The sequence below is a fragment of the Mesoplodon bidens genome (assembly GCF_964165515.1).
Source record: "Mesoplodon bidens genome assembly, chromosome: 12".
In the NCBI taxonomy this organism is placed as follows: Eukaryota; Metazoa; Chordata; class Mammalia; order Artiodactyla; family Ziphiidae; genus Mesoplodon; species Mesoplodon bidens.
The window spans coordinates 27,825,139-27,851,056 of record NC_138168.1 but is presented as its reverse complement, the minus strand read 5'-3'; the positions used below and the strand labels follow the sequence as shown (position 1 = coordinate 27,851,056).

At 42.9% G+C, this 25,918-nt stretch overlaps 1 long non-coding RNA gene across 3 annotated transcripts in view; it reads right to left on the bottom strand.

Moving 5' to 3' along the window:
- LOC308626062 overlaps positions 1-25,918 on the bottom strand; it is a 249,714-nt gene that overhangs the window by 165,837 nt on the left and 57,959 nt on the right. Inside the window, exon 3 of one of the 3 annotated variants that reach the window (XR_014017194.1) lies at positions 22,313-22,649. The exons of the other annotated variants lie outside the window; for them this stretch is intronic. This is a non-coding gene — a long non-coding RNA (uncharacterized lncRNA). Of the gene's footprint in view, positions 1-22,312; positions 22,650-25,918 lie in introns of those variants that run through there. 3 annotated transcript variants of the gene reach the window in all.

Sequence of the window (25,918 nt, the reverse complement as noted above, 5' to 3'; positions counted from 1 at the left end):
GGTCCAACCCAAACCTCATTAAGCAGTAGACAACCTACAGTGTAAATTAGTAAAGGCAAACAATAATTTAGCATGTTATAACATGAAGGATGCCACAGCAATGTTTTTGATAATAGATATTTCCAAAAGAGAAATACTGCCTAAAGAGAATTGGGAGGTTAGACTGTCAGCGTGTCTGAGTCTAACAGTGACCAAAGAAAATCATGTTGTGATTCTAGGAGATGGATTCCAGTAATTTAGGAAGAAATAACGGTAGGGGAGAGAAGGATTAACTCTAAATTATATTAGCCTGAGGAGACTTCCCTTGGGCAAAACCTAATCCCTTTGCTGTAAATCCTATGCTCACCAAGCATCCTTCTGAATTATTATTTGTCCTTCTGAGTGGCTGATCCCCACAGAAAGGGAGTGACTTGTTAAAGAAATACTCCTGATTTTAAAACTTCTTTCTATTTCCCATGGTAAATGGGCACTGTGGCTTATAAATCATTCTCTTTTGTATTTTGTTAGAGATCCTACCCTGCAAAGCCTGACCACCCTGACAAAATAGTAAAAGTGAGATCTCAAAAGGGAAAAGCTGAGGCCCAGGCACAGAGCCATAACGTCTTTGTCAGGGTGGAATGCCCATGAGGCCTGGCCTAAATCTGCTGCTAACATCAACCTTACAAGGGAACTCAATATCTGAACAGCCCAGAAAACCCACCACGCAGTCCCCTGTCCTTTCATTGAATGGAGGGCTCTTAGAGAGGGACTTAAGATTAGGGGTTATGAGCCAAATCTCTACAATCAGTGAGATCTGGGGATAAATTCTGGCTCCTCCCACCAACTGTGTGACCGTAAACGAGTCATTTAACCTCCAAAACTCAGTACCCTCAATTATAAAATAGTGGATATTTCATAGAGTTGTTACAATGATTAAAAGAGATAAAGTTCACAAACTGCCTGGCGCATGATTAACAGATCTCATTGTTTTTTTTTTTAATATTGTGACTCATGTCAATATTATGACTTCTGTGTTTGACAAAGAAGTATATGCTAACCTTGCCCAGTACAGCACTCCACAAGAAATGAAGCTCAATAAATGTGACTAAAAGACACAACTGGAGAACATGGGAGAGAAATGCATCCTGAGACGCCAGTGTAATTTGTAACATCCCATCTTGATCTAGATTAAATCAGTGTGAGGCCCCAGCATGGGTAAAGTCTGATTATTATCTGCTTCCTAATCAAGTGGCATTAAAGTATCTTCATATAGTTCTTACTTATTTCTGAGTTTTTTTTCAAAGCAACTAGAAAATACCACATAACATTAATTTAAAAGAATGAAGAGTCTGGAGACTGTGTTCTGTGAGGAGTATTTAAAGAAAGTAGACTATATGTAATCTAGAAATAAAAAGCCAGGAGACAAAAAGTGCAAAGTGTTACCTTGCTCAAATATTTGGAGGACTGTCACATAGAAGAGGGAATAGAGAGAGTCTACGTACCTTTTACTTGTCTGTCTCCCCCATTAGACTAGCAAAAGCCTTGAGGGAAGAGAATGCGTTTCATCCATCATTGTATTCCCAGACATTAGCTTGGTGCTGGGAACACAATAGGTACTCAATAAATGTTTGTTGACTGAATGAGTAGATGGATGGATAGATGATGAGATGAGTGGCTGTTGGGGTGGAAAGAGGGACAGATGGATAGATATTATTTAAATCACTATAAGATGTTAATGCTGGAATGAACTTTAGAGAAGAGGAAGCTGAGGTCTAAAATAGTAAAGGATTTTCTCAATGTCACTCAGCTAGTTTATATAAATGCTGACTAGACCACAGCAGCTATGATATCTAGTCCAATATTCTTTTGACTACCTTCCTTTTTTTCAAATCTGATAGAACTGAGAGATTCACGACGAGAACATAATCCTGATGTGGGACTCAGTTATGGGCTGAGTTTTGTCCTCCTAAAGTTGGTATGTGTAAATATTAACCCCAAGTACCTCAGAGTGTGACTTGATATGGAGGTAAGCCCTTTAAAGAGGTAATTAGGTTAAAAGGGGGTCCCTAGGGCTGACTCTAATTCAGTGTGACAGGTATCCTTATAATAAGAGGAAATTAGGACACGAACAGAGGTAAGACCACGTGAAGACAACTACAAGCCAATAAGAGAAGGGGTGGGCAAAATGGGTGAAGGTGGTCAAAAGGTACAAACTTCCTTAGTAACTTCCTTAAGTAAGTTCTGGGGATGTGATGTACAGCAAGGTGACTATAGTTAACAATATTGTACTGTATATCTGAAAGTCACTAAGAGAGTAAATCTTAAAAGTTCTCATCACAAGAAAAAAGAATGTAACTATGTGAGGTGATGAATGTTGACTACTGTTTTGTGGTAATCACCTCTTAATATATACACATAAGGCTTAGACCAATTTAGTGACCAAGTCGAAGACACAATACTGGTTAGTGGTGAAGCCACACAATTCAAAGCCAAGTCTCCTGAACCCTTCGCTCTCTAAGAATAGCAGAAGATGTTTACTGAGCACATACTATGCGCCAGAGTATGCTATATGCTTTACATTCGTTACCTTATTCAGTTCCCAGGACAAACACAGGGGCTAGATGCTATCTCAATCTCCATTTTATAGATAAGGAAACTGAGAATTTTCAGGCTAAGGAACTTTCTCCTGATTATATAGCAAGTGGTGGCCTCAGGCTTTGAATCCAAGCCACCTCCTGCCAGAGCCCGCATGTTTAACCACTGCACATCACCACCTCTAATTCATCTCAGTCTTCTCTTCACAAACCTCCTCCACATGTCAGCCTAGCAGAAGGGTCGCTCTCTTCAGCAAATGCTCCAGCTGTTGCTAAAATACCCATCCTCCATACCTCCCGCTTTGCAGAGCCGGTGCACAGGACCCACCTCTGGAGTAAGGAACTTCCTGCCCTCCAACTGCAGTGGGTGACCCAGGGCCTGACATCTGTTGTCAATGACTCACAGTCTCTGATTAAACCACTTCGGGGACAGGAGGAGTTTGATGCGACTGTATTTCTTTCACTGAGCCTTCAGTGGATTTCCTCCTTGATTCAGGATCACAGCCAATGTGGAAACTGAAATCCTTTCTGACAACATTTGCTGGATTGCCACAGTGGATTAGTCCAGATCCCCATGGACTGTCTTTTTCTTTGTGCCAGCTTGTCACAGTAGCAGAAAGCAAGGAAGGTGACCTAGTGCTTTTAGTCTACACATGTAGTCACCAGGGGCCCTCAGGTCTCTGGGCAAACTTACGAGCTTTTAAAGCAAGGTCTTGTCTGATAACAAAACAAACACCTGATAATTGACACCCTAAAGATAGAGAGCACCGCAAAGAAATGTAGAACTGACAGTCTTCTCAGCACGTCACTTTCCGCCCAGTCAACTTTTGCTCGGTTTGGTGCTGTCAGCTTCATATCCAGAGCCCTCTTTCTAAAAGGCTAGATCCTTCTCTTTGGCTCCAGAAGTGCCCTCCTTCCCTCCGCTGTCTTTTGGAGCCCAGAGCTGCCCCTGATCTCATCAGCAAGCCCCACAAGGTTGGTAAAAAGTTCTTACCACCAAGGCCCTCCATACGCAGAACAAGCGTGCCCAGGGAAAGGCCTGCAAAAGAAACCAGCAGTCAGATACGGGTCTTTGTTTCTGAGATCTTTATGTCCAGATTTCCATTCAGGGACAGAGAGGGCTGCTACAAAGGGGGAAGTGACTGAGTAGGGAGTGAACATTCATAGAAACCCTATTTTAGACCATGGATGGTGAAGAGTATCTCTTCTTGGATGTAAAAATATTCTCTACTTCCCAGAATAAGCAAATAAAGCTAAATGAAAGTCAAGAATCTCTCTCTCTCTCTCTCTCTCTCTCTCACTCTCACACACACACACACACACACACACACACACACACACACACACACAGAGTCTCTGAAACCACCCATTTTACTTATGAAGTTCCTAGAATGCCGGATGATGTGGCAAGGTGTGAATTCCTTATAAAATGCAAGCAGCATGTGCAGTAAAGAGCTGCAGACCCTTCTACCCAGTCACTCTGGCTGCACTGCAAGCCTGGACTCGAGAACTAAAAATCTATCTCAGATAATTGACATTTATTTGACTGAAACAGCAGGGTGCCCTCCATCACCATGGGAGAAGACCATATGGAAGAACAGTTCGAGTGGAGATAATGTTTGTCTACTGAGTGTGCCAATGTGTTTAGAGATTATTCACAGGGCTCTGGGGACTCCACTATGATAATGTTTCAGCCAAATTAGAATCAGATTAATTGCTCTAATCTAATGGAAAGACAATGTTTATCAAATTATTGCTCTTTTCACCACATGATACTGCAGTGTCATTATTCTTTGGGTTTAAGAAAGGAAATGAAAAGACTCTTGTAGCACATCTGCTCAAGAGTTATATGATAGTGCTTTTCCCACTACACACGGGACTGTAATGCAGTTGGCAATTCTGTGAAGTAACCAATAAATTAAAGTAAAAGATCTGTAGTGGATAAATCTGCTGGAGTCCTATGATATCAGTTCATATTTTGATAAGACAATCTAAAGTCAATTAGCTTCTTCCAGATTTGAGAGATTTTCTTCTTCATATTATGTAGGGAGTGTTTTCCTCTATAAACAGGGAAGTGCTTTTTTGAAAAACCTTAAGTGGCACTTACAACAAAATTCTAAAACTCCTCTTCAAAATATCAAAATCAGCCCACTTTTTTCAACACCCAGAGAGGAAGCGGGGCTCTTATCAACTCATAGCTCATAAGCCTCTATGGATTTAGGAGAGAGGGTGCAATCGTCTCTGCCCCCTAGGGCAGAGAGGACTGTGTCAGCTCCTGAGCACTAAAGGAGTTGCCCTCTCGCTATCACCCTCTGGGCCACCATTTGCACCCTTGAGAATTCTCAGAGGCTTCTAACACTGAAAAGGGCTCACTTCAGAGAGGTAGAGAGGGCCACATCCGAGCCAGTGGCCTCACAGAAAGGTGCTGGCAATCAGTCCCAACACCTACTAGGCTGCACGCCTGTCTCCAACAGGGAATTTGGGAGAGAGTTAGAGAGACATTTTTCTGCCATCCACGTCTCCATAGGGGGCCCTGTTGGCCCCTGCAGAGCAGGGAGGAAGGATCAAGCAGCACAATTTGTATATTTACTCTTGTGTGCACACCGATTATTTCAAAATAGCAGCAGCACAAAGCCCTCGAATGTCCACGAAGGCTGCGCTGAGGTAACTGTCAGGTTCCTGCTGGGCCACGTGCCAAGTCCAATCCATTGCCTTTTCTTTTGGAGCTAGTGTCCCTTGCAGACGGATCATAGCAATTGGGGCTCATCAGAGACAAAGATGGATGTTATAATCTTTATTATTAATTCTACATTTATGGAATACTGTTAACAGGAGGCAGAAGCCTTACCTTCTCCTCCCTTTTGTGTTTGGCTCTTCATATTTCGTGCTTATAAAACACTGATATCATTAAGGTTGGAGACCTTCTGTCTCTCTCCCCCAAAGTTTGTTAAAGCCTTCTACTCAAAATGGCAAACGTACATAATCACACAGGTTGAACTAAGATTCAGGTCCAGAGTATATATTCTAACTTATACTATTGCTAACTTTTCCTCATTTGTACCCTAAAGTCATTCTTATGGCTTGAATTTTTCAAAAAGCCATGATTATACTATGATTACTGAGTTGGTCTAAACCATGTCGCATGTCATTAGAGCCCGCATTTGTGGGTGTCAAGACAAGGTTAGGCATATGTGAATAGTGTCAATTGCTCTTATTCGTCCAAGCTCAAATCATGCTGTGATTTTCGTGTTGCTGCCTCAACAATGGGCTCCCCTGTGTTAGAAAGAGTCATTCCTGAGAAATAAGGGAAGAATATCGTAGCTATATTGATGCTTATTGAAAGCAGTGTATGTTTTCCAAGACAAAGCACAGAGCTGTAGATCTTCATTAATTACAATGCGCTGGAACAAAAGCAAGTGCGACCACTATAATTAACTATGCAATGCCTATAACACCCATCTAAATGCTTTCATTTCACTATAATTTAACAGTAAGAGCCCGAGAAATTATTTTAATCCTTATTTTTGCAATTCGTTTTGGAAAGGTTGTGTGACTCGGTCTGAGGCATATTCATACATTCATTTACATTTTTATTTTAAATGCCTTCATTATCGAACTTCTTTAAACCCTACCCTATCATTTAGAACTGAATTCCAAAACTTTTATTGTAAACCAAGTATTTGTAGTAACATCTGTGGAATTCACACTAATATTGTGAATACGATAGGCATGTATTTTACCTCTTCAGGTGGGAAAAATAAATCCATTCTTAACTAATTCAAAAGAATAACTTCAGCAGTATATTCAAGTAGTTATCAACGTGGGTCAACTTCTAATAAACATCGAAGAACAACCTGCCAATCCACACATACTTACCGTATGCTTATAATGTATAAATATTTAAAGGAGGGTGAGCTGTCACCCTGGCCCACAAGTTAGAGAGGTAAAATAAAGAGTAATGAACAATTTAGAGAACAGTTATATGCTGATTTAAGTGGTTTTGATGACTGTAATTAAAAGAGCAATTCAAAAGAAAGAGAAACTGGTGTTGCTAAAGTGAAAGATTACCTTTCTAGAGGAAGTAGGATTTATGTTGTCCTTAAGAGCCAAATATGATTTCAATAGATGAAGAGAAGGGTCAAAAGAATAGCAAAAGCAGAGCACAAAAGAAGGGCAAGAATAAAAGGCCCACTTGCTGACTGGGAGAATATAGAAAGTAATTGAAAACAGTGTTGGAAAGGTAGTGAGAGAGTAGGGTCCACAGGAAGTGTGCAAAACAATGGACCTAACTCAGTACGGCAGGCAATGTTGGAAGCAGTGAGGGAGGTAAGAGCTGTGGGAAGTTGGTAGCTGGAAGGATTGGAAAAAGGAGACCCCGGGATCAAAGAGGTAAGACAAAGACTGGTAAGATTAGGACTTCAGCAAGGAGAGGGGCAGTGGGCTTTCATTCAAGCAAAGTAGGAAACCAGATAAGCTGCTTATTTTCAGTGGTCCTTATTCATGGTGAATGATATCTAAGATTCAGAGCCTTCAATGCAAAGCTTGATTCCACTTTTTGAAAACTTGAGTTGCAGTAACAGTAATAGAAATTACACTGGGTAACGTGATAAACTGCTATCAGATATTCCTACCTCAAGGTAGGCATTTTTGTTTTTCGAGAAAGAGAATTTTGATTAGAGGAAGGCAGGTAGACTGATGGCACTATAAATTTGAGGGAACAGGAAACAGACATCACTAGGGGTGCTCAGGATCTAGAACTGTTTGAGTGAGGGTCCCAAACGCAAAATTCGCAGGCTTCAGTTTCAACCAGGGTACCATGTGAGGAAAGTGGACATGCAGAAAATATGAAAAACATTTTGAAAATAAAGGACAAAGCTAGAGTAGATTGCATGAAGGACAGAAAACATGTAAAACATAACTTCAAAATTATGTGAAGATTGTAATATTGGTGAGGCCACTAACAGAAATAAAGTGGTTATAAAAAGGAACCCGTGGGCTCCCCTGGTGGTGCAGTGGTTGAGAGTCCGCCTGCTGATGCAGGGGACATGGGTTCGTTCCCCGGTCCGGGAAGATCCCACAAGCCGCGGAGTGGCTGGGCCCGTGAGCCATGGCCGCTGAGCCTGCGCGTCCGGAGCCTGCGCTCCGCAACGGGAGAGGCCACAACAGTGAGAGGCCTGCGTACCGCAAAAAAAAAAAAAAAAAAAAAAGGAACCCGTTTCAGAGGTCAGTGAAAGCCTTCAGTTTTCCTTTCAAGTGCACTTATGCCAGAGACAGTTGGAAATGCATAACTGGAGCAAGGGAGGAAGTAAGATTACTAATGCAGATTTGGAAGTTATTCAACATAGAGCAATATCTGAAGTCTAGAGAGATACATGTGGGAAACACAGTAAAGAACATGGCTTTGGCTCTGGAAAACAGGAATAGGAATGGGATTGAGAGTGACATAAGAGCTAGCGAAGAACACAGAAAAAGAGCAGGGGAAGAAAACAGGAAAGCACTTCACTATAGAAGTCAATGAGAAGAGAATTTTTTTCTAATGGGTAGTCAGCATTATCAAATGACTAAGGAGTCAAAGTAGATAAAAACAGAGGAAAGTTTTTTAGATCTGGAAAGAAAGAAATCAGTAGTCATCTTTGAGAAATGAGACTCAGTGCACAGGGGTAATACAAATACAAAACAGACGTCAAGTGATTAAGGGTTAAAGTACCAGAGAAGAGAATGATTTGGGCAGAAGAGAGACAGAGGGAAACAGTAAGAAATGATGTCCAAGAATACAAGGGAGGCTGTAACCAGAGCCAAGAACCTGCTATCTTTGAGTTTCAAAGGTGGGATGAGAGGAGAAGGAGGGTGAGCGATTTGCTAGAGTGAAGGCAAAGGACATAAAGATATTAGGGTTGGCTTCAATATTGAACACCTTGCCTTCTCTTCACCATATCATTTCTTTCAATCTTCTGCGTAAAAACAGTATGATGTCAATGGAAGGTTTGGGAGCTTAAGAGAGAAAAGACTAACTCCCATGAAGAATGCTTTGGGTCAATGAGAGATGAAAAGGGCTGACAAGCATAGTGGAGCCAGATTAAAGTTGGACCCCGTATATATGCTATGCTCTAGATGTATGTGACTCAGTGTCTCCTCTAGCAGTGCCTGGAAGTTAGCCACAGGAGAAGAGAAAGCCCCTGAAGAAACTGTCTGGGGCACAATTAGCTCAATGAAACCTTAAATATTGGAAGTGAGGAAATAAAAGATGCTGGAGAGTACAGGATTGCGGTAGCTCTCCAGGGTATCTGGTGTGGAGGTGCCCAATATATCCTAAATAAGGCAATCTACAGTCATTGATATTAGCATGGGCTTGGGGGAAAGACAGACCTAGTTTTAGACCCCAGCTTTACCGCTGACTAGCTATATGTCTTCATGAAAATTATTTAACTTCTCTGCAATTGGGCAGTAGATGTTCCTAGATCACACTGATGTTGTAAGGATTAACTACTTTGATGCATGTGAAGGGCTTCGAATGACACCTGGCGCATAGTAAGTATTCAGGAAGCAATAGCTGTGATCCTCATGGCTGAATTCATGTTAGTGCATTGAGAGAAGGAAACAAGCAGCAGATGAACACCAACTGTTAGCAAAAAATGAGAACCTAAAGTTCAAGATCTCAGTGATGTCACTTGGTGAAGTTGATGGGGTCACAGTGGAGTTCTTAGGAGTGGACTGTAATAGAAAATATGAGGACTGCAGAAATAGGAGAGAGCTTGCCTATACCTCACATTTCCTTGAGCTGATTGGCTGTGTTAAATCCAGCACTAGGTTATCTGTGTCTGTGAAGATGCGTAGGACGTGGTGATGGCCGTGGAGGGGGGGGGATCCCCGGTGTCCTCCTGTGTCCCTTCTACCGCCAGCTTTTAGAACCTGTTCTCAGTGTCACAGACAAAAGTCACCCAGCCCCCCACAGCTGTTTGATGCCACACTACCTACATACAGGATGGCCCCAAGGGAGGAAACAGGCCAGTTTGGGAAGATTTCCAGGAACATCCTGGAGAGATGGCAGGGCAGAGGAAATGAAAATAAGGAACTATTTCTCTCCGTGTGTGTGTAAGTATCTAACAATCTATACACAGACTAGCAGTTCCTGAGTTTTCTCCAAAACCTTGCTGGGACAGGGCCAGGTTGGAGGAGAGATCAGAAATAAATAAATAAGTAAACTGTCATCTTACTGTCCAACATTTTCAGAAGGGGCTTCTGTTCAAAGCTAGTGTGACATTAATATGAATCTCATGAAAGAATGGGTTCCAAGGTCAGATAACTGTGAGAACCACTGAATTCAGTAAAGTTAAGTAGCCGTCTTTCTTGCAGCGTTCCTCAGAGCTTTTAATATGTAGTGATGTATTCTAAATCTGCAAAATGAATTCTTTATTTCTAGACCTCTGTGACCATAAAAGACTTTTTTTTTCATAGAGCACCTAGAGGGACAGCGGGGAAGTCTGAAGCTGAGCCCATCAATAATAATTCAGGTGCCTGCAGTCCCAGAGCTGGTGCCCTCATCTACCACTGAGGAGTGAAAATCACTGGGCATAGATCATATATAGTCAGTGGGGAATTTTCCTCTCTTTCTCGGACAGATATACAGGGTATATCTAAGGACATGCCAAGATATATCAGACATACTGACCACCGTACACTCCTACTGATCTGTGAAGGGATGAAGGACCGGGACAGAGAAGACTCAGGCAGCATCCTTGGAGCAGACAGCAACTAGCACACTCATCTAGAACTAAATGTTTGGCACCATTCACTCATACAATCCTCAAACAAGAATGGTAACTATTGCCCCTATTTACAGATTTTTTTTTTGTAAAAATTGAGTATCATAAACATTAAGGCCTTTCTCCAAGGTCATTAAGCTTGTAATTGGAAACACCAGGATTCAAACCAGAGTCTTCTAATTGTGAGGGCAGTGTGTTTCCACTGCACAAGGCAAACACAATACTGGTGCACAATACTTGAGGATGCAATACTGTTTTTAAGGTTTTTAATAAGTAATGGTCACTTGTTCTTCCAAAAACCAGGATTATGGAAATGGGAGGGGAAATAATAGAATACTTTGCAGATGGTGGCAAAGAGTAGGGGTTTTGTACCTGGGCCCTGGCATCAAATTCCAGGATGACATAACCTTGGCTACTGACAGGTACTTTCTCAAGAAAAGGGAAGAATATGTTTTCCAGAAACTGAAAGGTTAAGGCCAAAAATTTTAAAGGGAGAAAGAAAGATCCAGATTAAAAACTCAGTAATTATATTGAAGGACAGAAATCTTAAAAAAGGGAAAAAAGGAAAAGGAACAGCACTGGAATTGACCAGTAATTCACATGGGAAAATAATACGTAATTGGGTTAGAAACAAGATTTGTATTCTCTTTGTATAATACCAAAGCCCAGGGTACTGGATAAGAAATGTTTATCAGTGAGCAGTTTAAAGGCTTGGACATTTGTGGAAGACACAAAATTCAAAAGGATGGTCGCTTGCCAGAGTCAAGATCTAAGAAGCTCTTGAGAAGCTGGAAAAGGATTAGCTAGGTCTTAAAAGTAAATCTAATTGGGAAAAACATAATATATTGGACTTAAGTTCCCCCAAACTTAGCAAGTTCATGATAGGGGTATGTATCTAAGAAGCTGCCTGTGTTAAAAAGAACAATGGATTTTAACTTCTAGCACGTTCTATGTGAGTCAACAGCACAATATGGCCGCACAAGAAGCTGTTACGGATTATATTCATCACAGTAATTAACATTGTACGCTGCCCAAAATCACGGTGTTTAAAATAATAAAACTGAATTTCACAGTCACTTCAAGTCTGGTGATGCATTGAACAGCTCTTCTGCACAGCTCTGTACCGTGTGGTAACTCAGGACCCAGAGCTGCCTTGTAGCCTTGTGATCTGGAGTACATGACTCCCAGGGTGGTCATGAAGAATTCCCTGGGGTGTTCTCATGGATCGGAACTGCTGGTGCTTTACACCATGTCCATGTTCCCAGCTGAGGCCAAACAAGCTGCCTTTTTACTTCAGCTTTCATGCTATAAATGAGTATCATCCCCTTGTTGTCATGTTTTTCACAGTTTTGTACTTTTTGTTGGTGATTTTTCTATTTGGAATGACCCCTATGTGTAGTGCTGAAGTGCTGTCTGGAGTTCCTAAGCACGAGAATGTGCCCTCTAGAGGAAATAGGTGTGTTAGATAATCTTCATTCAGGCATGAGTTTCAGCGCTGTTATCCATGAGTTCAATGTTAACAAATCAACAATATATATTAAATAAGGTGTCTTTAAACAGAAGCACATATAATACAAAGTTATGAAAATACTGTGACCAGAGGCTCACAGGAACCTAACCCTTTACTTCCCCTAGGAGCAATGTGCTAATTCAGTGTTTGTGGTGACTTTATAGAACATACTACCTTCAACGGTGAGAATCAACTCTATAGATTAGCAAAACAATGATGATCTTAGCTGACAATTAGTGCACACTTATCAGGTACCAGGAACTAAGGCAGGTACTCTATGGGGATAATCTTTAATTTCTATAATAATGCCATGAGACCAGTAGTTTACTCCTTTCACACAAGAGAAAACAGAGGTTTGGACTTATCTGAGGTTCTAGGATTCGAACTCCAACAGCCTGACTCCAATACCTACACTCTTAATCCCTGTGCAGTAATGGGGTCTCACTAGTTTTCCCACTCTGAACTGGTAAGATACTGTGATTTTCCCTGATCACAAACAACCCACGCCTGAATCCTCCAGTGCTTGTTACCGTGTTTCCTCACCTCTTATGCAAAAAAATCACATACTCAATAATACTTGAGTATCAAGTATTATCACCTTTGCATTAGACATGTATAAAAACTGGGAGGGTATATATATATTGCATTGCTTTCCAAGTCTCAGATGCACAATGCCCATCAACCCTTTAATAGTTCATTAATGAGGAGACCAGCTGATGCTGCCAAACAGCCCTCCTTGCAGACCAAAGGAAACAGCACTCACTGCTTACTCCACAGCAGTATCCCCCTCTGCCCCCAGTCACTGCAGCCAGTAGGAAAGGGAAAGGGGCTGAAACACTGCACGACAGCCTTTCCTCCAGGTCCCCAGAACAGTGCTCTCCCTGTGTCCTGTTGCCTCTTTGTTCTCGGGGCCCTGAGTTAAGGGATGGCTCTGTGACTAGGATGTTGACGAGGCAGGACTCATGAGATGTAACCAGCAAGTGCCTTTACTTTGGCCTCCCACTATACTATTAAAATTTATTCAGTGGAGGAAAGTCCTTCCACTCCCCCAGCTGCAACCCTGGGCAATACCATACTTTTCAGTTCACTGTCAGAGTACAAAATGCCTCCAGGCACTGTGGGTCACAAACACAGGCTCAATTTGGTAATCAGATCATCTTGTCTTAGCTTTCCCTTCCTGTCCCTGTCATGTACTTCCAAAACCTCATCCTCTTCTTCTTGTCCTGCCATGGATATACTGGGGGAGGTAAGAGAGGGAAAGGAGGAAGAAAGGCTTCATTTGATTAGTAACACTGCAAGACAGCATCGTGCTCTCTGGGCTTATCTAAAGCTCTTATTTTTGAGGCACATTTGAGAGCTCCTTGGGGATTCTCAAGCATCGCCATCCTCTGTGGTCACTTCTTTGACTCAAACAATGCATCTCCAGTCTGGCTGGTCACCTGATTTCTCCTTCAGCTGCTGGGACTCCACCAGTGACCTAAAGTTCACTCTGTCTGCTGGGGTGCCACCACCCCTCCAATCATCAACTCTCTCTCATGCAGGATTCACACCTTTCATGGGAAATACCCATAAATCCTTTACCTGAACAAATTCAGGGGATATAGGCTAATCCTAGTATATCAGAAACAATTCATTCCTCTAGCACCAAGGCAGCTAGGCAGCTCACCCCTCAGGTTCTAGATTCCCCATGCAGAAGGCAAATCCCTGTCCATGGTGCCTGGCTAACTACAGGCACACATTTCAAGATCTCCAGGTAGTCTTGCTGAAGACCAGAAGCAGGAGGCAGGCACCTTCTAAGCCTTGCCCTTGACAGTAGAGGGGGCAAAGCTCACAACTCAATCAGCACCTTCCTCCAAAGAAATCCTTTACAAAAATTCCCTGTCCACAAATATGAACCCTCTCACTCTTTTCTATATGCAAAGTGAGTAAAAGATTGAAGAGTCATAAGACCAGGCTTTAAGCACCTACTTTGAAATTCCAAAGAGATGCTCCGTCTCACAACATTCTGGTGTCTGATATCGATCATATCTTGGCACCTTGGGTAAGATTCCAGTTTAACATCTTGTATATCTATATATTCCTTTTCCCAAGACACAAAATGTATTTCCCAACCACTCAAGAATTTGGAAAGCATAGTTCTATGTGGATGCCATGCTGTAAGCCATTTGCAGTTACACGGAGCAGTCTTTAAATTTTTTAATTTATTTTGTCTTCTAAACTCGCACAATCACTGTAATTGGAAAAATTATAAAATGAAGCAATAGACTTCTTACATAATTATTTCCTAAAGAGATAACGAAACTTCTTCTCTCAAACGTAAACCTGCAGGCTTAACAAGGGATGAAGTCCCTTATGCACTGGGTACATGGCCTGCAAAATAAACTGGCACAGTACTTTATCCAAAATGGCTATTAAATTTTGCCTAGGTAGGGACTGTGTTGACAACTTCTATTTCTCAGGGACCAACTCCATTTTTTTCCCTCCTTGTTTCAAGGTCAGTGGTTGGTTCTTTAGCTTCATATGCTTATATTAAAGAAAAAACACAAGAATTTTTCATTAAAGCTTAAAAAGGGCATAACTCCTCAAGCCACTCTTAACCTAGAGTCATTTCTCATTTTTTTAAGTTCTTCTTCCTCTTTTTTTAATATAGAGTCAGAGCTAATAATTCTTCCTCTTAAATCTATCTTCAGTCTAAATAGGGTCACAAAAAGTATTTGCCATGACTCTTGCAGAACACAACTATTCTTCTTTCCACACAGAGGTGCTTAAGTCACCTTAGTGGTCTCCTTGTACCCAAAGCACATTAGTCTCCAACTTAAAGGGCAAAGCCCTTGGACTTCTCAGGGAACTTCTGGGGGCACTGAGATACTAATGAGGCTAGACAAGCCTTCACAAGGCTCAGAGTGGTTGCTTATTCTGAAGATGTTTGGATAATATTATTTAAAACCAGCTAACTTATTTATTTGAATATGTACACAATAAAAACCTTAGGGGAATATTTAAAGTGTCTACGCACAAAGCCACAAAATATAATCCCAAAGACAAACTGAACCTGATCATGTCACCCACTCCCATTTAATAACTTGTGGTTTGCTTTCCAGTACTTAGAGCAGCAGTCTCCAAAATAAGGTGTGTGCACCCAGGGAATGAACAAGATGAGCCACTGGGGTGCAGAAGTAAAATGTTAGAACTTCTATTTTTAGATATCTAAAATATAAGAAAGTAGTTAAGGATTTCTAATATTTAAGATACCCATTGATCTCAAGGACTTGACAGAGGAGCCCTGAGTCATTCGGTTACTTGAGCACAATACAACACAGTTCTGTGTCCATATCTCAGGCTAAGTGGACTTACAGGGTATATGAAATACCTTCAACACAGGGTATATGAAATACCTTCAACTAGACCGACCATCCATCGCAAAAGGGATAAATGGCTTAAAGAGATCTTTCAAAGAAGCTGTGGATTAAAGAAAATGCTAATGAAGCCAATGAATAACAAGAAAATAGCCAGACAAACATTTCTTCCATTTCCAGTTTGAATTCTCAGTCAACCACAAGAGGAGGTGAATGCAACAATGAGATAATCAGGCCTGTCACCAAGATACAGTTTTTTTAAAAAAATAAGCACAAAATCTGTTCCTTCTACATAAATGAGACAGTGTAAGGCAATAGGGAATAACTTCTTTCCTGGAGAAACCTGTGAGAGAGCATTTCAAAGTAAAATGTTTAGAAATATTTTCTTTGTTATATGATTTTTGCTGCTGGAAATGATACGTATCATCTTTAAGAACTGCCAAATCTAGAGACTTAAACTTCCAATTTCCTAACCTGTTTAAAAATTTCCAGGTGAACAGTTTTACTGGCTTGAACACATTGTATAAAATATGAAAACAAAGCACTTTCAAATTCATTTGCATATTGACAAGCAATTGACAGCAGGGAAGGTGCAAACATAGCACACAAATTAAAAAAAAAACTTTTGCATAATTGGTGGATAGTTTTGAAAAATAATTATCGTAATTTGTAAGTGAAACCAACAATGTATATCTTTCACTTGAATCCATGTATCTTTGTGAGTTATCATTTTTGGCTGTGATACCATTAAAACCCCAAATTAAAGAAAACTAATCTTGAAATAATAGCTTCAAACAGCTGTATCAGTGTTAAGCCAAGATTTTCAAATATAATTAAGCATATTCATTAACATCACTCTCATTGAGCATCATTATAAGGCAGTCAAAAGGTATTATAAGACATTAATAAACTAAAATAAAATGTATTTAAATATTAATTTTACCTTCAGTCCATCTTTTTAAATTTCTATATTTGTACATACTATACTGTATACAGTATAGTACTAACACAGTGTTACATGTAGATAATTTATGGAAAATATAGTTAGAACGCTCAAATTATTTTACTGAGAGAGATGTACAAGCAGAAAGCACAATTCGGAAGCTAAAGTTCAGGCTCCCTGGTCTGGCACAGTTTCCTCTCATTCTAGTAGCCTCTTTTCCTGTCCATTTCTGCCCACCATCCCCACAACTATCAGCACCATGCTTTGGTCAGTCTGACTAGTTATCTCCTAAACACACCAAGCTCCCTCAGACCTCTGTGTCTCAGCCTAGAATGTTTTGTCCTCTCCCGGCCACTGCAGAATTCCAACTTTTCCTTTAAGACCTAGACCAAATGTCACCTCCCCTGTGGAAATTTGCTAAACATATGTCAACAAGGAGATCTGGTTTCTGGGGAAAGATGATAAAAGGGAGTGTGGTGACTTTGAATCTCAGTTCTGCCACTTGAAGTCTAGCTACGAGGTAGTGGATCTTCAGTTTTCCCACCTGTGAAACGGAGATTCTGTGTTACCTTATATATAGAGTCAGCAGACCTTTTCTTTAAAAGGCCAGAGAGTAATTCTTTTTGGCTTTGCAGACAAGTCTCTCCTGTAACTACTCCATTTTGCCTTCCCAGCACAAAGTTGCCATAGACAATACAGAAACAAATTGGCATCGCTATGTTCTAATAAAGCCTTACTGACAAAAACTGCTGATATGCTGGATTTGGCTTGTGGACTATAGATTGCTAACTTCTGCCTATAGAATTGTGATGAAGATTGAAGTAACCCACACAACATAAGTAAGGCCCCTGGCATATAGTGGGTAGTTAGTCTCTTATGTGCTAGGCTTGGGGAAGCATCAGTACATGTGACCCCTGTAGTCATGTGGTGGGGAGATGGATATTAAGCAATCACAGAATATATAAATAAACCCTCCCACCCAACCTTACATGCCAGAGTTAAACTGATCACTGTCATGAAAGGTCTGTGAAATGCTCTTCTGTTGCCTTATTTTGTTTGCCATGGTTCTTTGAAGAAAACATAGACGCTGTTATGAGAGTGCATAGCAGTGCTCTGTGGAAATGACACTGCAAGCTGAGCCATGACTTAACCATTAGAGGGAAGGGAAGAGAGAGGAAGTGTGTTACAGGCAGAGATGAACATGAGCAAAGGCCCTGAGGAGGAAAACTGTTTGGCCCACTTGCAAAACAAAATGAAGAGTTTAGGGGCTGGAGAGAGTCTAAATATTGGGCTGGGTAGGTAGGGAGGGCTTGGAGGCCTATAGGACAGGGGTCCCCAACCCCTGGGCCACGGACTGGTACCAGTCCATGGCCTGTAAGGAACCCAGCCGCACAGCAGGAGGTAAGCAGCGGGCAGGCGAGTGAAGCTCCATCTGCATTTACAGCCTCTCCCCGTCGCTCGCATTACCGCCGGAGCTCCACCTCCTGTTAGATCAGCGGCGGCATTAGATTCTCATAGGAGTGCAAACCCTACTGTGAACTGCGCGTGTGAGGGATCTAGGTTGCGCGCTCCTTATGAGAATCTAATGCCTGATGACCGGAGGTGAAGCGAAAGTGGTGATGCTAGTGCTGCAAACACACAGATTATCATTAGCAGAGAGGTCTGACTGTGCAGAGGCTATAATAAATCAGTTGCTTGCAGACTCATATCAAAACCCTATCAGTGAGTGGCAAGTGACAACCTGCATCTGGTGGCAGCTTTATAGTGGAAAGTGAGTTGATGTACTTCAACTGTACAGCTGCATCTGGTGGCAGGCTTTAAGTCGGAATCCAACACTTATTTTAGTCTGCACGTGGCCCACCCATTATTTTATTTACCACTTCTGTCGGCACCTCTTTCCCACACTACGCACTTGTCTCAGTCACAGTTTTGGTAAGCCCACAAGCGAACCCTAGCCAAAATGAGTAAAACACAAACGTCGCTGGCGGGCTTCTTTGAAAAGGGGGAAAGACCCCAATGATGAGACAGCAGACGGCTCTAAGACGGCCCACCAAAAGGAAGCTGCATTGAAAAGAAAATGAGTCCTACGTAAATTACGGGTTCATTGCAACAGGTGATTCACATTCTCCAAGCCCGCTTTGTATAATATGTGGTGACCGGCTATCCAACAAAACCATGAAACCTTGAAAATCGCTTTGCCACATGGACACCAGGCACCTTGCATTGAAAGACAAGCCTTTGGAATTTTTCAAAAGAAAAAAACGTGAACACGAAGAACAGGAGCAATTACTGAAGGCCACCGCTTCATCAAATACGTCTGCACAGAGAGCATCATTCTTAGTGGCTAACCTCACTGCTAAAGCTAAGAAGCCCTTACTATTGGTGAAGAGTTGATCCTGCTGCTGCTAAGGACGTTTGTCGTGAACGTTTAGGAGAGGCTGCACTTCAAAAGGTGGCACGTGGGCTTCCCTGGTGGCGCAGTGGTTGACAGTCCGCCTGCCGATGCAGGGGACACGGGTTCGTGCCCCGGTCCGGGAAGATCCCACACGCCGCGGAGCAGCTAGGTCCGCGAGCCATGGCCGCTGAGCCTGCGCGTCCGGAGCCTGTGCTCCGCAACGGGAGAGGCCACAACAGTGAGAGGCCCGCGTACCGCCAAAAAAAAAAAAAAAAAGGTGGCACGTGTTCCTCTCTCGGCTAGCACCGTAACTAGACAAATTGATGAAATAGCAGAGGATACTGAGGAACAATTGTTAGACAGGATTAATGAGTCACCGTGGTATGCAATCCAGGTTGACGAGTCTACCGGTGTTGACAACGAGGCAACAATGCTTGTTTTTGTACGCTATTTTTTCAGGAGGATGTGCATGAGGATATGTTATGTGCACTTTGGTTGCCAACCAACACCACAGCTGCAGCACTATTCAAGTCTTTGAATGATTACATATCAGGAAAACTGAATTGGTTATTTTGTGTCAGTATATGCACAGATGGAGTGGATGCCATGACTGGACGGCTTCCTGGTTTCACGACTCGGGTCAGAGAGGTCGCTTCTGAATGGAGCCTACGCTCTGTGTCATCCATAGAGAAATGCTGGCTAGCCGAAAAATGTCACCTGAACTTAATAACGTTTTGCAGGATGTGATTAAAATGATCAACCACATTAAAGTACAGGCCCTTAACTCACGTCTGTTCGTGCAGCCCTGTGAGATGGATGCAGAGCACACACGTCTTCTCTTATACACAGGAGTGAGATGGCTTTCTAAAGGCAGATCACTGACCAGAGTTTCTGAGTTATGAGAGCCGCTCCAGAGATTTCTTTTAGAAAAACAGTCACCACTGGCAGCACATTTCAGTAACATAGAATGGGTCGCAAACCTTGCTTACTTGTGTGACATATTCAACCTGCTCAGCGAACTCAATATGTCACTTCACGGGAGAATAACAACCGTGTTCAAGTCGGCAGATAAAGTGGCTGCATTCAAAGCCAAACTGGAATTATGGGGGCAACTAGTGAACACTGGGATTTCTGACATGTTTTAAACATCAGCAGAGATTTTGAAAGAGACTGAGTCAGGGCCTTCTTTCTCCCGGCTAGTGCACAATCACCTATCTCAGCTTTCTAAAGAGTTTGAGCACTACTTCCCAACCACAGAAGACCCCCGAACTGGGAAGGAATGGATCCGCGGCCCAGTTGTGAATAAACAGGTGAATCGACTTTGTCCGTGTTAGAAGAGAATCAACTGCTTGAGATCACAAGTGACAGTGTCCTTAAAAGTATGTCTGAGACAATTTCAAATCTCCATACCTTCTGGATTAAAGTCAAGGCAGAATATCCTGAGATTGCCACAAAAAGCCTGAAAAGCCTGCTTCCATTTCCAGCATCCTATCTTTGCGAAGCAGGGTTTCTGCAGTGACCGCACCCAAAACGAGATTACGGAGTAGACTGGACATAGCAACACACTTCGGGGGTCACTGTCTCCCATCATCCCCAGATGGGACCACCTAGTTGCAGGAAAACAAGCTCAGGGTTCCCACTGATTCTACATTACGATGAGTTGCATAATTATTTCATTATATATTACAATGTAATAATAATAGAAATAAAGCACACAACAAATGCAATGCGCTTGAATCATCCCAAAACCATCCCCTCCCCTGGTCAGTGGAAAAACTGTCTTCCACGAAACCGGCCCCTGGTGCCAAAATTCCTGGGGACAGCTGTCATAGGACATGTAAAGGGTTTGGGATTTGATTCTAAGTCTCCAAAGGAAGCCTTGAGTAGTCTGTAATGATCTCATTTGTATACCCAACATATACAAGATCGTGTGACTGTCATTGTGTATTATTAATAAGGTAGCAAAAATATTTTGTGAACCATTAATAACTAATAACACCTTTGAAAAGAATCCCTCCTTCAAACTCTCCCCAAAACCCCTTTCAATTGTGTCCTCTGTTTCCTTCTGGGACTGTCGGATGCAAGCCACTAAGAAAGTTGCTTCGGTCTTGGAGCGAAAGGTGGGGCTGGGACACCCTCCCCACTTCCGAGGAGTATGAAGCATGGCAGCAGCCACGGGAAGTGTGCATCACCTCGGAACAGGAGGGCTCATGGCCTCCAGGGCGCAAGGAGCCCGACCCCCGCACAGCGGTCAGCGTGGCCACCGGTGGGACAGGCAGCAGTGGCGAAGGCGTTCTGTTCCATGTGACTTCACAAGCAAACAGTGGAGCTCAAGAGAGGCCCAGAACTGGTAATCTGGTAATCTAGCAGGTAAAATGTTTCTGATTGCTGGGAGCCACTCTAGCACATTCATTGAACCTGAGGAGGGGGTGCCTGGAACCTCTGATCTATATGTGGGCCAGAAGCACAAGTGACAACCTGGGCTTTGCTTGGCACCTGGAGCGGAGGGCAGTCTCGCGGGGCTGAGCCCGTAACCCGTGGAATCTGATGCTGTCTCTGGGTGGATGGTGTCAGGATGGAGTCGGATGGTAGGACACGCGGCCGGTGTCGGACAGTGGTGGTGGCGTGGCACAAACCTCACAAACCGGAACTGGATGCAGAACCCCTTCAAAGGGGACCAAACAGCAACATGGAATACCTAGAAGCAAGACCCAGAGAGGGGCAGAGGCAGACACTGAAAGGGGCAGGTGAAGATGGACAGACAGTGCCCAAGCGAGACCGCATAGGCTCAGGAGATGTCTCAAGGTAAATTGCTTTTGCCACATCCTGCTGTTTGTGAACATCAGTAAGCTTTGCCTGTTATCACTGACCTTTACGATTCTGATTAGCTGCTCAGCAATTAACTAGTATTCCCCAGACAGTCTTAACTCTGTAATAGAGGAGAGAGCCACAGCAGTTCTCCGGGGTGGAGGAAGAGGGGAGAGAGCCTGTCGAGGAGAAGGAAATCACAGCGCCAGCTGCAGAACAGTGAGCCTTACAGGTTCCCTGCCCGTGGTTCTAAAAAAGAATAATCCTACAATGAGTTTATTAAACTTAAAAATACTTTCTGTCACGGGCAACACAGCAAAGCTTTCCTCCACTTGCTGTACTGCAAACCTGAGGCCGAGTTGGGTTAGTTACACATCAAACATGGCACAAACTGCAGGGACCCAGAGCTGGGAGATATGCGCCCGCCCCGGCCCTGAGCCCCAGGCACCTTCTCATCTGCCTTATTTCCTCAGTAACCAAGTAGAAGGCTGGACGCCTTGCTGGCAATCAGTCTGGAAATGTTTGTTCTTCTGAACCTTCATTTCAGAGCACCTTCTTTGACTCTGGTTTCAGGCAATAAGATTAGTGGATGGTTTCTCCAACACAAAGCTAAGATCTTGGCAACACTTTCAAGCACTATTTTTAGGCTCTCCCCACACACACAAGAGCAAGAGGAATCTGAGGCAGAGAGTGTAGACTTACACAAAGAGCTTCAACACAGGGGCTAACACGGAGATCTTCAGTCACTCAGCACACCTCCTCTGGCTCTGCCGTACTTAAAATATGCAACACTGAGTCCACAGGCCTCAGCCCTTGGAGAGGAAATTTCCAATACGATGAGGAAGAAGTAGTTCCAGGGCAATGATGTATAAATGTACTAAGTATAGAGTCAACACACAATTATCCTAATTAAAAAGTGAGACAAAGTGTACACTTATCCTATCAATACCAAGGGAAACTTGCATTTTTGTCTTTATCCACATAGATGCACCACAGTGCCATTTTTATAAATTTCTTTAAGGAAGAACAGAAATTAAGGCTATAGTCAATATTTGTTCATGTCCAGCAATGATGCTAATACAATAGCTCTGAAATTGGGACAGCTCCAGGATGAATTTCATGGAACTGCAGTGGAAAGTGAATGGACTTAGAGCCCAGGTGAGAGGCATGTGGATATAAGCTCATACCAGAGCATCAAACTGGGTTACTGCCCCTCTTTACAGACAACATTCTGAGACAGCTGGGCCAACGGTGGTTCTATTACTGAGCCCTCGTGGAATGCAGCTCTCATCAGCATTAGTCTGGAAGAAAAGAATCCAAAAAAAAAAAAAAAAGTTATTGGTTACTCGCTAACATTCCTGAGAAGTGACTGAAATCTTGCTCCTGCCTTCATTTCCGTAGGAGTGGGGATGCAAATGAGTTCCTATGAATGAGAACTGTAGTCAGCAAAGCCAGACTGAGCCAGGAGGCTGAATCGCTGACCCCCAATGCCAGATGCCAAAGCCACCACCCACCAAACACAAGGCAGCAGACATACCACCGGCCATTTTCCTGGCCCCTTTAACCGGTCCCCCAGGCAGGGACGAGACTGGTGTCTCGAAAGGTAGAGATGGAAATGACAATGCAAGGCATTAAGATTCTTAAGACACAACAAGGGAGGGGTATATATATATAGAGAGAGGGGGTTGGAGACAATCACAGTGTCTGTTAACTTAAAACACAGCATGGGGAGACATCGCCCAGCTTCCTGGAGCAAAGCCTGGCCAGTGAGACCATTCACTCCTTGGCTAGTCATAAGCCCAAGGGAGATTACAGAAACGAGTGATGGCAGGTCTCCTCCCCACTATGTCAGTGCCATGGGATTTACCCAGTAGCTCAGTTATTCCTGTAACGACCACAGGAGGCTAAGCACTACTAATGGCCCCGTTGTACAGAATAGGAAACTAGCGTGTCCAGAGGCTAAGCCCTTACCCAAGTCCTGCAGCTAGTAAGTGGTTGCAGATCAAAATGCGAATGTGTCTGATTCCAGAACCATGTTTCTCAAGCCATGCTTCTACTGCCACAGAGCAGCTCTCCTCCAGGGAGGGAGCAGCAATGCGGGTCCATTTGGTCACTGAGCTTTGGTGAGTATAAGACCCAGTGTGCTTCCTGATTACAATGACACGGTTAGATTCTCTTGTAACAGTGGATTACTTTTTGTTTGTTTCTAAAAGGGAAAACTCTCCTGTTTGCTTCTACTAACCTTCCCACTTCTGACACAGAACGTGTGGGTTTTCCCCAGCAAGCAATTCGGACATTAACTACCCGGAGTTAACACAGACCCCATAAATTAAGGGCTCAGTCCCACAAGACTGCCCTCCCCTCCTCTTCAGACAGCAATCACAAAGCCAGATTATCACCTGTGCTGCTGATCGACTCACTGTAAAGCAGAGGTACCCACACCCTCTGCCTCAGGTTGATAATTTGCTAGAACAGCTCATAAAACTCAGGAAAGCACTTTACTTACTATTATCTGTTTATTGTAAAAGACACAACTCAGGGACAGCCAAATGGAAGGGAAGCATAGAGCATGGTATTGGGGGTGGGGTGCACAGAGCTCCCATGCCCTCTCCCACGGTTTGCCACCCTCCCAGTACCTCCATGTGTTCACCGGTCCAGAAGCTCTCTGAAACCCTTCACTTGGGATTTTCATGGAGGCTTCATTACATGGGCAAGGTTGATTAAATCACTGGCCATTTGTAATTAACTTAACCTCCAGCTCCCTCCCCTCCCCAGAGAGGTCAGGGGGTGCGATTAGAAGTTCCAACTTCTAACCACACGTTTGGTTCCCCTGACAACCAGCCTCCATCAGAGGTTATCCAGGAGCCCCCTAGCCACCAGTAATCTTAGCATACAAAAAGACACTTGTCTCTTTGGAGACTCTGAGGGTTTTAGAAGCTGTAGGCCAGGAAATGGGGGCAGAAATCAAATATATATCTCTTACTGTGTGACATTTTCTTTATTTATTTTGCAGAAAATCCATGCTGCTGTGCTAAGTTAATGCATATTAAATTGTTTTTAAAAATCAAGTCCTTGGTCTGAAAGAGCCTCACGTTAAAACACAATGGGTTTAGGCTAGGAGCTGTGTTTAGGATTAAGATTCCCTTTGCAAGAAACTAAGCCTGAACACAAAAGTTGCTGTTACTAAAAGTCATATTGCCAACAGCTTTACAAGGTCTCTGAAAATGATCAAGTTGACTTAGAAGATAAAGATTTGCCAGAGAGACGTCCTTGGCAATGCACAGCTACTTGCCTGAAATGAGACACAAGAGGAAACATGAAAATGCAAAGTTTGTGGGAATATAATTTATCTAATGGACAAGACCAACTTATTTGGTATAACAAAGTTAAAAGAATGTGTTTTCAGGCAGCGGCTTCCTGTTATATATCCTATTTCAGAGCAAACTGCTAGTTACCAGACAAACCTAGAAGAGTCAGTCTGCTCTTCCAGAATCATTGACATAAGTTTATCTTTAACAGTCCAAGTATATGGTTTCTATTCACAATTACAGACGCTCAGAGACACCCATGTATTCCACATCTATGTCTCTAGAAGAAGAAAAAACCTCTTCTTAAATTGATTTGCCCTTTGTCACTGTCACAGATATGTTTTCCCTGTTTTGACAGGTAGTTGTAATTCTATTAGCAGGCCATCGACTTCCCTGTGAAATCGATCTGTGTTGGGCTGGCTGGGTCTTCTTAAACTGGCTGATTTATTGCTTCTGCATGTTTTGAGAGACCGCACATGCATGCTCACAAGTGAGCTAAAGAGTCAAGGGGTTGGAGAGGAAGAGGGAGAGGAAAAGAGACACTCTTTTGTCACCACAAAGTATAAAGTATCTAAACAATTGTTGAAAATAAATCATTTCTCGCCTCACTGTTGGCTGTCTCAATGGCAGGTGAGTTGTGACCTTTGGTCGACAGCCTAGTTGAGATGCCGGCTGATGCCAGCCAGTGTAAATGACTGTCACTTTCCCTTATTAATTTATCTTCCTGCCTCATGGATAAACTAGAAGGACTTGCTCACCTCAGATGTCCTTGATGTCAATCTATCGTCTTTGCCTAATTTTCCTCCCGGCTCACAGTAACCAGAACACGAGTGGCTGCCTCCCGGGGCCCCTGTCTCTGCCTGCAGTCTTACCCATTGACAGGAAAGCACCCAGGCCAACTGCAGGAGATCACAATTTGCCAGAGGTCAGAGACAGAAATCACCACTGCATTTTGTTTAAAGAACCACATCAGAAAAGAAAAGAAGGGAGGGGAAGGGAAGGGAAACTTAATAAACACCCTTGTCTTAAAGTTCTATCCCAAGATTTATAACGGAATCAAGCAATGCTAGATTAAAATAGTATGTGTGAAGACCAGGCAACCTAAAAATCAGTTGATTTTTCTGGTACCAAAGAACAAATCATTGCACAGTTATATACCTTTACAAACTGAACATGATTCTAAATATTCCAGTGTTAACTCCATGAACGTAAATATGAATAGTAACACCTCACAAGTACCATTTGTAATTTCACCCTTGAGC